We start from the raw sequence: 14,640 nt of genomic DNA on the forward strand, positions 1-14,640 counted from the left end.
GAAGTGGTAAACATGATACCCTGTTTCAACTCACTAAAATTAGCAAGCCGAAACAGGGGGGGCATATAGCTACCCTCAAATTTTCATCACCTTCCTTAGTAAGCATTAGGTGATTTTGTGATCTAACGTGTGTTTTGTAGGGTGCGGTTCCTAACTGTGTACTGCAGATACCGCTGGGGGTTTCGTTCGACAAACTTATGGATATATCCTTTTTCAAATAATGTTTACTTTTTTGTACTTTAGCTTGCATATGCACGTAGTGTTCATATGACCGCTAAAGTGGGGGCTAAATGTAGCGTCATAAATTGTACGCACTTGCTAGGGTGGTACAATTTCACACCTAGTTTAGCACCCACCTTGGCGCATTTTGCATTTTGCATTGCATTTCCCCTTTAGCACTTAATTAATTAAATTAATTAGGTCTAAGGTCCTATTTCATCATCCTTCACATCATAAAGTCGGGCCCTTTCGTTAAAGCGTGCCCTTTTCATTTTATTCCTCCAATACATCATTCAATCAAAAACCCTAATTAAGTCCTATTTTGAGCTTGGGGGCTTGGTTTCGGGGGTCAAAACATCTCGAAATCACCTGTAACTTCGGGATTCTCTCTAAAATCATCATATCTGATGGCCTTGAAAATTTGGTGAAAAGTTGTCGGGACCATGGCGCCTGGAGTGCACATGGTCCCAGACATTTTTCCCAAAATTTTAGGAGGGCAATCCAATCATAAAATAAAGCTTAACCCCAAGAAATTGGCGGGAGATTCAATCTCTAGGTCGGCCAAAAGATGAAATTACGACCTAGGGTTTCATATATAAGAGCTCTCTTTCTTCATTTGAAAGGATCCGAATTTTGGGCTTTGAGGAACCTCATATGCAGCGAAAGAGAAGATCTTTGAAGACTTCAACAACATTCAACATCCTTCTATCAAGCATTTATCAATTTCATTCATCCATTTAGGGCTTGGAAGACATTGAAGAACAATAGGAGATTACCGACTGAAGATTGGCTTGTACCTCTCCCTTGAGGGTTGGGTATGATTTCATGTTGTTTTCATGTCTTTGCACAAGCTTAAATATATCCTTTATTCATGCTTTAGATCACTTTGCATCTTGATTTAGAGCATTTACATCATCATTTACAAGCAATTAGGGTTTACTTTCTAGGCTGCTCTAGTTTGCTTTCTTGCATTTTAGGACCTTGCACACACACTAGGTCTCCACACACAATACATTTTACAATACAACTTGGCTATTCGTGGAGGTGGAAATCACCAAAGTGGGGGTTTGACTAAGGCAAAACCCTATATAGCCGTCCACACACCTTTTCAGATATAAGTGCAGGTTTCGAGACTCGGACGACACCGCAGGTTACAGATCCAGAAAAAGCAGGTCGAGACAGCACCCCACATCAAATTGTAGAGTAGAAGACCTAGACAGGGGCGTGGGGCACCCTGGTCCTGCCAGGACAGGGGCACTGGGTGCCTTGGTCCCTGGGACAGGGGCGCTGGGCGCCCTGGTCCTTCTGACAGACAGCATTTCCGACAGTTTTCCAGAGTGTAAAACAACAGTTTTCGGAGCAGTTTCAGGGGCAGAATCAGGACAGTGGAGCCCTTGCCCCCGTCCCGAACATTTTCACTCAGATTTTAACACCAAGTATGCATTTACATTCTTTCCTTGTCCTTGTGTTTACAGCTTTTCATTGTTTAAGTTCAATTCTGAAATCTTGTTATTAGTTCATACTTGCACTTTGGGGTTAGGGATTGAACTTGCATCATTTTATCTTTCAATTACAACAAAGGAATAGAAATCCTAATAGGTAGTATGTGGCTCTCTCTTTCATGAAAAGAAGTAGCCAATTGTGTGATACCTCTAGGCTCTTTCGTATTCCACAAATGTGTGATTGAAAGTGAGATTAGGACATGTTTGCTTAGTGTCACTTTTTCCCCCGCACAGATAAATCAGATGAAACTGATATAGAGGAAGTAGTTTATGTGGCTATCAAAGATGGATCAGATGAAGAAAGGTATGAAAAAAAGCCCTAATATCTCACATAAATACTAATGATTCTTGGATCATAGATAGTGGATGCTCACATCATATGACAGGAGATAAACATAAGTTTGTTATATTAGAAGATTATGATGGAGGCTATGTTAGATTTGGTAATGATGCACCATGTCCAGTGAAAGTTAAAGGATCCATACCACTTCTTGACAATGCTAAATGTAATGATGTTTATTGGGTTGAAGCTTTGAAATACAATTTGTTGAGTGTAGCATAGCTAAACAACACAGGTTACCGAATAGAATTTCAGAAAGGAATTGTCAAAGTTCATGACAAGAATGGAAAGTTAGCTGCTACCAAGACACAAACAAAAGGTAACACATTTCACCTTGACTCAACTCGTAAGAAGTGTTTGTATGCAAAGATAGATGATACCTGGTTATGGCATAAAAGGTTTTGTCATGTAAATTTTGATAATCTGATCAAAATAAGTAAGAAGCACCGAGGAAGAGGTCTACCTAGTCTTGAAAAACCTGAGAATGCTATGTGCCGAGGATGCCAGATGGGTAAGATGACAAGATCAAGCTTTAGAAGTAAGTCTTACACTTCTAAGGGAATTTTAGATCTTGTGCACACTGATCTTTGTGGTCCTATGAAAGTTCAAAGTTATTATGGTGATAAATATTTCATATTATTTGTGGATGACTATTCAAGGATGATGTCGGTAATGTTTTTAAAAGATAAATCAGAAGCTTTTCAAATGTTTAAATGGTATAAGGCAAGAGTTGAAAATGAAACATGAAGACAACTGAAATGTCTTAGATTAGATAGAGGAGGAGAGTTCACATCTGATGAATTCAACTTATTCTGCAATGATCATGGTATTAAAAGACAAGTCTCTGCACCGAGAACTCCACAACAAAATGGAATAGCTAAGAGAAGAAATAGATCTATTGTGGATTGTGTTAGAACACTAATGATCGAAAAGAAGGTGCCACAAACATTTTGGAGAGAAGCAATAAGCACATCAGTTTACACCTTGAACCGAGTACAATTGAAGAAAGGTACTTTGAAGACACCATATGAAATCTGGTATGATAAGAAATCTAATGTAAGTTATTTTAAAATCTTTGTAAGTAGATGCTATGTTCACAAAGATGATAGAAATGACAAGTTTGACCAGAAAAGTGAAGAAGGAACATTTGTAGGTTATTCTTCTAGAAGCAAAGCATTTAAATGTCTGATCAAATCATCTAACAAAATAGTAGAAAGTGCAAATGTGAAAATTGATGAATTTGCAGAAAGAAATGATGAAGGAAATTCCAAGGAACTAGAAGACTATGATGAATTTGTCTATGTTCAACCGACAAGTCTTACCGAGAAGACTGTTGAAGAAGAAGAAAATATCCAGTTACCAAGTGATGAAGAAGATCATATAGAGCCTACGGAGCCTATATTAGCCAAGTATGTCAGAAGACATCATGCACCCAGTCAGATTATAGGAGATAAGGATGATCCAGTGATGACAAGGAACAAACTAAGACATAACACATGTTTGATATCTGAATTTGAACCGAGAATAGTGAAAGAGGCATTTAACAGTGAAGATTGGATAAATGCTATGATAGAAGAGATTGATCAAATCAAGAAGAATGACACATGAACACTAATCCCAAGACCAAAGGACAAAAATGTAATTGTTACAAAGTGGATTTTCAGAAACAAGCTAAATGAAAAGGGAGAGGTCATTCGAAACAAAGCAAGACTAGTTTGCAAAGGTTATGCTCAAGAAGAAGGAATTGATTATGGTGAAACTTTTGCACCTGTTGCTAGACTTGAAGGAGTAAGAACAATGTTGGCATATGCTTCTTTCAAAAACTTCAAGGTATATCAAATGGATGTCAAATCTGCATTTCTAAATGGAATATTAGAAGAAGAAGTTTTTATTGAACAACTTGAAGGATTTGTTGAAGACAAGAAAAAAGATCAGGTATGTAAATTGAACAAAGCTTTATATTGTTTGAAACAAGCACCTAGAGCATGGTATGAAAGATTGCACTCTTATTTGATTAAGAATGGTTTTATAAGGACAAGTGAGAACAACAATATGTACATGAAGAATGATGAAAATGGAATACTGATCTCAGCCATATTTGTTGATGATATTATATTTTGTGGAAATGACTCTCTATGTAAGAACTTTGGAAATGAAATGAGCAAAGAATTTGAGATGTAATTAATCGGTGAGATAAAGTATTTTATAGGTTTACAGATACTACAAATGAAAAATGAGATTTTCATTACTCAATCCAAGTACATAAAGGAAAGCTTGAAGAAATTTGGAATGGAGGATTCAAAACCAGTAAGTACTTCTATGATTACCAACTCTAAATTATAAAAGAATGATGAATCTGCATCTGTTGATGAGACACTTTATCGATAAATGATTGGAAAACTACAATATGTTGTTCAAAGCAGACTAGACATAGCACATGAAGTAGGTATAGTTGCAAGATTCTCTGTAGATCCTAAGGAAACACACATGACAACAATCAAAAAAAAATTTAGATACTTGAAAGGCACTGAGGATTATGGCTTTGTATATCAGAAAGGAAATGATTTTGATTTAAAAGTTTATACTAATGCTAATTGGGTAGGCAACATTGATGACAGAAAAAGCACAAGTGGAGGAGCTTTCTTTTTAGGAGAAATACTAGTGAGTTGGCTTAGCAAGAAACAAGGATGTGTTTCACAATCAACAATAGAACCTGAATACATTGCTGCAGCATTGAATTGTACCAACATTGCATGGATCAAACAATTGTTGGAAGGTATAAATGAGAAAGTTACTGAGCCAGTAACTATATTCTGTGACAATACTAGTGCCATTAACATTTCAAAAAATCCTGTTATGCACTCTAAGACAAAGCACATCTCTATCAAATATCATTATCTTAGAGAAGAAGCTCAAGAGAAGAAAATGGTGTTGGAGTATGTTAGCATAAAGGAACAAATAGCAGATATCTTCACCAAACCACTACCAAGGGACACTTTTGAATATCTCAGAAGTAAGTTAGGGGTCCTACCCCTATCTTCTACTCACTGACCAAGTTCGGTGAAAGCATCAATCCAATGACTCTATCGAATATCTTTTAGGAGTTGATGTTGATTTACACACTTTAGGAGGTTTTCTAAAGGTGTACAGGATACCGTACAGGGAACAAAAATTGAAGACAAAATGCTCTGACCGAGACTGAATTGACACATTACAGCAGGGATTCACTTCATATAGGAAGAAATTATGTTTTAGTTCTTTACTTTTTGGCATTTTTGTCAAAGGGGGAGAAAACTGAGAAAGGGGAGAAGACTGGAGACTGAAAATAGGAGAAGTCTAATGTATGGGGGAGAAGTCTGATGACAACAAGAGAGCATTTTAGCATTTCAGAATCACAACAATCCGAATCTTTTAAGGTCAAATCAATTGGTTTTTCCATCAATGCCAAAGGGGGAGATTGTTGGCAATATAGCATTATAACAGACAATGAAAGATTGTTGACATTTCAATAAGGATATTGAGAAGGTTGTTGATGATTATGGATATAACTAATTAAGGATGTTTACTGTGTTGATATTATTATTTTGTCATTGATGTCAAGAAATTGATTTTCTAATTCAGTATGATGTTGCAATATCTTGAGAAGTATGATTTAAAGAGTATAAAGATGTCGGTAAAAGACACAGGAAAGAATATGATGAATAAGGGGATGAATAAGGTATTCAATGGGCAACTATTACTGAGTTAGACAATGGTGAGATCATGATGTTTAGATTGTTTTAACATCATACATATGTTGTACATTGTAAGGTTAATACTATACTATATTACCGAGCAAAGAACCTAGTCGATAAACCCTAAGGTTATCACTATCGGTTAATGAAGACGGAATGTCTACCGAGTGAAGTTTAGTATTTACCGAGTTGTAACTGAGTTGTAACCAAGCTATAACAGAATACATTAAATGGTTACATGCATTATTTGATAAAGGAAGCTGATGAGGTGGAATTGATTAAATGATTGGTATGTCGTAAATGAAGTTTGTTAATGAATCTATGGCAAAGCAAAGTCGGCATGAAGATCTATAGCATAGATTGAACCGCAATACCCTAGCACAAGTTCCAAGAAAAATATGCAAGTTCCAAGGCGGGGTAAAACATTTTCAGATCGAAAGATGCATTGAACCTAGACAAGATTGAAGAGCTGATGGCTATGATTGATCATGGGAAATGTGATCAAGGAGATTAAGCGGTTATCTAATTGTTTATAAATAGGGAACTGTTGATAAACAATGTATGCAGACAAGTGTATGCACAAGGATGCTACATAGTGATTACCGAGCACATAAGCTTGAAGACCTGTTTGAATAACAGAGTATAGAAGCCCAATAGATGGACAAGATTAGTTCTATGTCTAGATTGTATTGAACAAATAAGAATCTGCTTTAGCATTTTAGATGTGAAGTTGTAGATAGATTTTTATTACTGTTATTTTGTGAAAGTGACAGAAAATCTCTTAACCGAGTGGACTTAACAGTCTTATTTGTAAAACCCTCTAGCAAGGTGACATTTTGATTGAGTGTTTGAAATCCTTTAACAAGGTCACTTCTAACAAGGTGAAGATCCTAACAGATTTGAGGGAAATCCCTTAACTGGGTCACATCTAGCAATGTGTTTGTAATCTTTAATAGGATTTGCTTTTAACCGAGCATACTCTAGAAGAGTATATTTCTTAGTGGGTTCAAAATTCCACAGTGGTTTTTCCCTATTTGGGTTTCCACGTTAAATCTGGTGTTATGAGGTTTATGATGTTTATATGCTTTTGAGTTTGCATGTTTAACAATTTTGGTTATATTACTGAAGTATATATTACCGAGGTTGAATCTGATGTTTTTAAGGAAGATAAAGTTTTTATGATTCACCCCCCCCCCCCTCTCATCTTGTTGGCTATTGGATCTATACTTACATTTAGTATTAGAACTATCAGCATATGATGGAGATTAGTTATCCATTGATAAAAAGAAGATTTGTGGTGGTCTGATAATCCGGTAAATAAAATAATGAAAAACAGTGTAACTGGAAGCCTTTAAGGTTGAGCATTTATTACAACTCAAAATTAGGTTAAAAAGGGCATTTTATTCATTCATTTTTCACATTAGGAATGAAGAGTTTGAGTAGAAGAGCGGGGTGAATGAGTTTGAGTTGTGATAATCGAGCTAAAAGCAATCATTCAAATATTTCTAGCATCCAGTTGAGATCAAAAGAAGTATTTATCCATTTGCAAGAAATATTTTCATACCCTAAATTCACCATGGCATCTGCATCTGGTGTTGTGACTCCTTTGGTGGTGGAAATTTCTAAGAGAGCTAGGTCTGTATTCAAGAGGCATCCATTTAAATCCATTGAAGATGATTCAGAAGGAGCATTTTCTTCAGTCAGGTACGGTGTGCTTCATAACGAGGATATTAGCACTTATATCCATTGCATCATCACATAATTGGGCAATGTTGATATGTTATCACTCTACAATAAGCATCTATTGGATAGTTTGGGAAATATGAAGCTTGAATTCAAGGCGCTTCGGGATAAGGGTTTGGTGCAATTTATCCATTTTACTGTGCTTGATGAGGCATAATGGGTCCATTACACTCTGAGAAAATTTTATGATGAATTCATGTGGCTAGATCAACCTTATAAGATCACCAATGAAGCCATTGAAGAAGTAACCTATTTAAAAGAAATTGATGAAGTCTCCAGATTGAGAAAGATATAGAATATAACGCTAACAAAGATTACCAGATCTTAGTTTGACAATCGGTCAATGATTATCAATGATATTATTGAGAACGATGTTAGATTTTCCTTGATGGTGATTGGATACAAGGTATATATCAATCAAGCAGGCTTAATTTTTTCTCCGACATGAGCATATTTGCAACCTATGAAATGCTAAAGGAAGACAAAAGGTATGATCTTTATATAGTACTCCTCAATGAGTTAATGAGAAACTTGGAGAAGATAAAACAAGATAAGAAACATGTCTTCAAGTTTGGATCCCTAATTGTCTGTCTAGCACTTTATTTCATGAATGAGATCCCAAAAATTAGAAAAGTCCAATTGGCTTATGATAAACCGGTGGCTATGCAAATCAAGGAATGATTGATGGGTTTGGGTGACAATGTAATGCAAAAATCAGCTTTATGGGGCTATTTTAAAATTTTTCAAGCCATTATGAAAAGCAGAGAGAGAATTCCTAAAGAAAGTGGAAAAGTATGAGAAAACTATATGTTTCATGATAGACAAAGATTATTGTCATATGGAGGCAGTTGAGCCAATAACTGTCTGGATCATACCCATGGGGTATGAGGTGGATGCAGTCACGCTTGATGCATATGCTCAATACTTGTTGAGTCAACCGGTGGACAAGAAAGAGAAGATATTTGGCACTTTCAAGGAGAAGGATCTAGACCTGCACAAGAAATTTATTGGGCTTGGAAGAAAATGAAAAGTAAGAAAGGAAGTTGAAGATCTTGTTGAATAAATGGGCATAACCCGAGAAGTAGTGTAGAGAGCCAAAGAGAAAAATATATTGAAGGAGGAAGATATGGTGAAGCCACAATCTAAACCAGTATCTTCTCCTTCCAAGTAAGCTAAGGCCAAACAAAACAAGCTTGCACCTACCTCTAGTGTGCAAAAGTTGATCCCTCCACCTAAGCCACAATCAAAATCAACCAGTGAAGTAGAAAAGAGGAAGAAAGAGAAATCTGCAAGGAAGTATGTAGCAGCAGAGGAGGAAACTGAATCAGGTGAAGAGGTCAGAGAGGTGAAGAAAACTACTACATTTTCTAGAGTGGTCAAAAAACCTCTATTTGGTGATGCTCCACTTGCAAAGAAGCCAAAAACACAAGGAGGGCAATCCCGTAAAACAAGAGCAAGAAAGAAGCCAAAATCTGAGATAGATGAAGCTCTCAAGTTGGGTAAGATTGAAGGTTCCTACACTATTGTGCCCCCATTACATAAGATTATAGATACAATAGTAAATGAAGGTAATTTGACAAATATTTCTATATATGATGAGAACTCTACTGAAATTTTTTGAAGAGCTATTGAAGAAGCAGTTGTACATTATATAAATTCTTTTAGTATAGCATTGATTCAACTGTCATCCATGATCCCAAAAGAGTTATATGATATTTTGGATGCGTGGAGACACAACTATTCTAGAAGATGAGAGGTTAAAAGAACTTACCTTAGTAAAGTTGTGTCCTGATATAACAAAAGATGAAACACCAAGAATTTTGAGACTTGCTAAGAAAAACTTTTGGAGCAAGCACAAAGTAAATAAAATAATTTTTGGAAGAGTCGATGAAGTAGTAAAGTATACAGAGGGTATTTTAAGGAAAATTTTGAAAAAAAAAACTATTAAGTTAATCTGGAGAAGGATGACTCCCAACTGGAAGGAAAATCAAGCAAAGATACTTCTCCTCCGGTAATTAATGTTTAGACATAAGTTTCTTAGGATCAACCATCTGTACAGATTGATCCAGTTGAACAGGAAGCTACAGATGATACCACTGATAATCAAGTAGTTGACAACTCCAGTGAAGCTATGTAGGATCCTTCGAAGATAGGGATAATTGAAAAGATGATAGCTGAGGAGATAGGTGATGTAGAGAAAGGTCAAGGCGATGGTGAGAAAGTAGAAAAAGATGCAAACTTGGAAGAATTTGAGAAGGAGAAGGGTGAAGAGAAAACTGATAAGACTTTGGTGACCATAGTAAAATCCATTGTTCTTGATAAAGGAAAGCAGATTGCAAATGATGAGGATGAATATTCTCATGGTTCAGTAGATTTGAGTACCCTAACCTCTCTTCAAGCACTAAAATTAGCCACCAAAATGCAAATCAAGGCAAGTGGGGACTTATTTAAGTCTGCATCTGAAGACAAAAAGGTTATAACTTTGGCTACCATAGTTTTGGAGAAAATTTTGCCTAACCTTAAGTAGGATTCCATTGATACACCCTTCGGTAAGCTTAAGGGAATGCTAAACAAAGTTAATCAAATTTTGTATTATTAGATGAAGTAGTGGATATAAAAGTTTTGAACAAATTTAATGAGATGAGACTTCAAACCTTTTTGAAAATAATTGAGGCTGATAGGGCAGTTTTGAAGTTTGCGGTAATAATTATTGAGGATGCATTAGATGAAGGTGGTAATATCTTTAGGTCATGTGTCACTTTACCCAAATTTATAGTAGATATTGACAAGAAGATTAGGGAATATGAAAGGCAGATGCAATTTCACAATCTTTTGCTCCTCTTTCTGTTTTTACTAGTAGTTTAGAAGCCCAAATCATGAATCTAATAGATAAGATCCGGATGCTGGGTGCTGAGAAGAAGCAGTTAATAGGAAGAGTGGGAGAGTTGAGGAGTTTAATCACTCCCTAGTTAGACACTTTACTTGGTGCTCAACAAGATGCAATAAGTGCTTTAGGAAAAGATGTCTCGATAGATCGTAAGTGTGTATAAGTACATGCGTATATGTTTAGCACCCTAATTAATGTTTTGAATTGTTTCTTGAGAGGATGGAATGAGTATTTGAAGTCTTTGAAGGTAACTTGTGTGGATTGGATATTACTTAGGGGTTGTCATTGATGGAAACTCAACCTAGTAATCCTATCTAGTATATGAAGGTTGGGATTATTAGAAGTGTTAAGTAAGTTTGGTTATTCATGAAGCATAAGTTTGGTCGGTGGAACACATGTTATAGATCTGGTAAGGATTATTCATTTTTTGATGATGCATTTTTGGTTGCGATGATTGGAATATTTGATTGGATATGTGAGGCATCTTATCATGCAATTCTAGCCTCCGGTGCTGATTCTAGTGCAAGTTTCTTGGTCTGATATTCGATATTGAAGGAAGAACAGGGTTTTCCTCATGCTTGATGGTGTACTGTGCGATCTGGATTATTTAGGGTGATTGTGGTGGATGTTGGTGAGTTTGAGGTGATTGGGCCAACTTATGGGAAGCATGTGATCATATGTTTCTGGTTTGATATATGGATTTATAGAAGGATTGAGTCGACATAAGACTATACATTTCATATTTTGTAGTTTTATGAAGCTAACTTGATGAAGATCTATTTTGGTGGTGCAGATATATAAGACCGACTTGAATGATGATTTTGAAGGTGTTTGTGAGTGTGCAAGACTATGTTGGAAGTGATTGACCATAGTTTCACATGCACATATGAAGTTTTCATGATCCAGTACATGTAGGAGAGTAGAACGAAGTAGTTTTTCAGAGAAATGATAGCATATCATTCTTGAGCCTAACCGGAACTGATTCTTGCCATTTTTAGATTCTATACTCCAGTTCAGACATTTATTTGCTTCTATATCACATTTGTAGGATAGCGAGTCCTCCGGGTTTGCAACCTTGTTTTGTAATTGAGCAGTGAGCTCTAGGCAGTGTGCCTGAATGCAAGTGCATTCCACTTTTGTAATATTGTTTTACTACTAGCCATAGTATAATAATATTATGGGTTCAAATCTCATCGTGGTTTTTCCCTTTTTGGATTTCCATGTAAAAATTCTAATGTTATGGTTGCATGTTTAATTGGTTTATGTTTTTGCACTTTTCTTTTAGTTATTTGCATCTGGTGGTTAAAGAATCAATTTTATAAATTTGTAAATAGCAGAGCACTGATTCAACCCCCCCCCCCCCCTTTCAGTGTTGATTAATTCCAACAATGTTACATGTTAATGTGGTTCCTATACTTAACAAAAGAGTATCTCAATAACAATTAGCTAATGATGGTTTACATGCATCATGGTCCATGGTGAGAACAACAGCTAGAGGACTGACAAACTTTTGCACATCTTTGATAACTGAGGTGCCTAACTATAAATTGAGCATCTTGCACATGTCATCCATATCCTTGCTAAGTTTTTGAAGCCTTGATCACTCTTTATATTATCCAACCAAATGAAAAGAAATTACAATCTGATGTATAGAAATAATGTTGACTCAATCTAAAAAAAATCAACAATAATTTTAGTGGTTACTTTAAGAATCAATCCTTACATCAAAAAGCCAGGGAGATAATTATAAATATATTAATAATAAAAAATAAAGTATTTAAGGGTAAAATAATTATGTACCTTTCAAATACTTTTGTTTTCTTCTAGGAACAACATAAAATGGCTCCTATCACTATTAGTTGTATAGACTTGTTTAATTGAGCATGTAACTCTTTTTGTAAATCAGGAATCTCTTGAAGTTGGAGCATTATCTTTGACAATCCAATCATAGATCTAAAAATTCTTGAACATTCATCCTCGTTATTTTTTATAATGTCTACAATTTTAAAGTTGCTCCCACAACTAAGAAACCTAGTGTAGCCCAATGAACATTTACAATAGCATTCAAAATGTTATCCTTGTTTTCATTTCAGCAAAAACAAGATAACCCCCTATGAATTTTCGATAAGTTCATCCTCATTTCTCCAAGGTTAGATTTTTTAGGCATTTTGGGTCACCTCATTGGTCATTGAATACTTAGTATTCAAACTTATAAAATCTCACTTTATTATTACTTAAGTACAGAATTGGTTTTTAAGCTCGATTTTACATGAAGTCTGTCAATTTGGTGTCATGTCAGGGTTTGAACCCAACATTGCACCTTGGTTGTTAAAATTAGGTGTGATTCAGACTTGTAAGTCTGACTTACACCACTTTGGGGTCTTATGGTGTATATCAGACTTACAAGTCTGAATTACACTATAATGAAGCAAATATTTTCATTTAATGTTCTTGAGTGTTTGTTATGATTTTGGTTTCTTCCTCCTTTATATTTGTTTTTAACATTATTTTTTCTCATTTGCTTGTGGATTCTGAGGTGCAAGGATCCTTTTCAATAAGGTCGAAGCCATCTTTTATGGGTATGTATTTTATTTCTTTCCTTTCATGCTTTTCGTAATCTTTCTTCCACTTTTTCAATTTAGCCCCTTTCTTTTCTTTATTGCAGTGGAGGCCAGGATGATAGTCCCGACATCCACTCAAAAAATTTATTTGGGTGTATGGCATGGTTCCCACCCTTTCATCCACATTTGTTTCTTTTCCTTTGTGCCCTATCAGTGTGAGTTGGGTTTGTGAGCCCGACACACACCGAAGCCCTAAGCTCTGATGTGTTTCGGGTTCTTAGCCAACTCACATTGTTGTTATTTTGTGTGCCCTTCCTATTGTGGATGGTGGGGTCATGACTCAACATGCACCAAAGCATTTCTCTACAGTGCATGTCATGGCCATGGTGTCATCACACACCATTTTATTAACTGTGCTACCCTATGGTGTTAGTCGGGTTTGTATCCCCGACTCCCACTATATTATTTCCTTAAGTGCAAGTCAGGGATACAAATCTAACTAGCACCAAAGACTTATTGCTTTGTGCTTGAACAAACAATTCATATCAAAGTTCTAAACCCAATATGCTCCCCCTTCGAATGCATTTTTTTCCCTTAAGTGCAGATCGAACTTACAAGTCCGATATTCACTTCTTAGTTTTTCTCACTAGTTTTAGGTGCTAATCAAACTCATAAGGCCAATTTTGATTGAATGCACACACTTGTGAATTAAGAATATAGACTCAATTTGTGCTCAATCAAAGGATTTTGTTCTACCAAATGAGATTTTTTAAAATGCTTGTAAGGAGGCTAATTGTCTCAGATATGGTGATGATATTTTTCAATGTTGCAGTACAGTTGTTTTCAAATGACCAAGCTATCATTGAGTAAAAGAGAAAGTTCAAAAATCAAGAGCTTCATCCAGTCTGCCCTCTTGAACATCTGTATCATCCAACATTGACCACATAAGAAATATAGAAATAAAACATGTTGATCTTAATGAATTCTTGAAAAGAGTTAGAGAGTTGCCAATGTCCTACAAAATGGAGCCTACTATCAATAGTGGAATTTATCTAGTTGTGACCTTTCCTATGTCGACATGGAACCTTGAGTTTGTGTTAGCCTTAGATAACCATTATAATTAAGCAAGAAGGTTAGTGAAGGATGCAGAGGGAAAGAAGATTCATTACGCTTGATGATGATTTCTTTAACACTATTTTCAAGTGTCCTCATATAGATCAATATACTAACATTGACATGCAATCAACAATGACCTACTATGATAATAATTCAAAAAAATGTAGGAGGAATATCAATGAGAATTCATTAAAGACTCCAATGCCCACAATTACAAGGTGGCCTGAGACTATTCTCTAAAGTGACTTCATTGAGGAGGTCAATAATCTGATTACACTTCATAGTAGAGTAAAAGGGCTCCCAGTTTCTAACACTTATCACAAATGGATGTATCAGTACAATCACACCATTAGGAAAAATAAGAAGAAAATCTACTGGGGTAAGCAAATTGTTGATGCTTTGTGTGAGGAGGTGACCAAAGTACCCACCACCTTGAAGTTCTACATGAATTCATATCTTGTATATTTAGTTGCCTCAATGAGGCATTTTCCAGGTTTATCTACCACTGGTGATAGGAGTCAAATTCATGTTTATCAAT

This window comes from Cryptomeria japonica, chromosome 11, assembly GCF_030272615.1.
Source record: "Cryptomeria japonica chromosome 11, Sugi_1.0, whole genome shotgun sequence".
Taxonomy (NCBI): domain Eukaryota; kingdom Viridiplantae; phylum Streptophyta; class Pinopsida; order Cupressales; family Cupressaceae; genus Cryptomeria; species Cryptomeria japonica.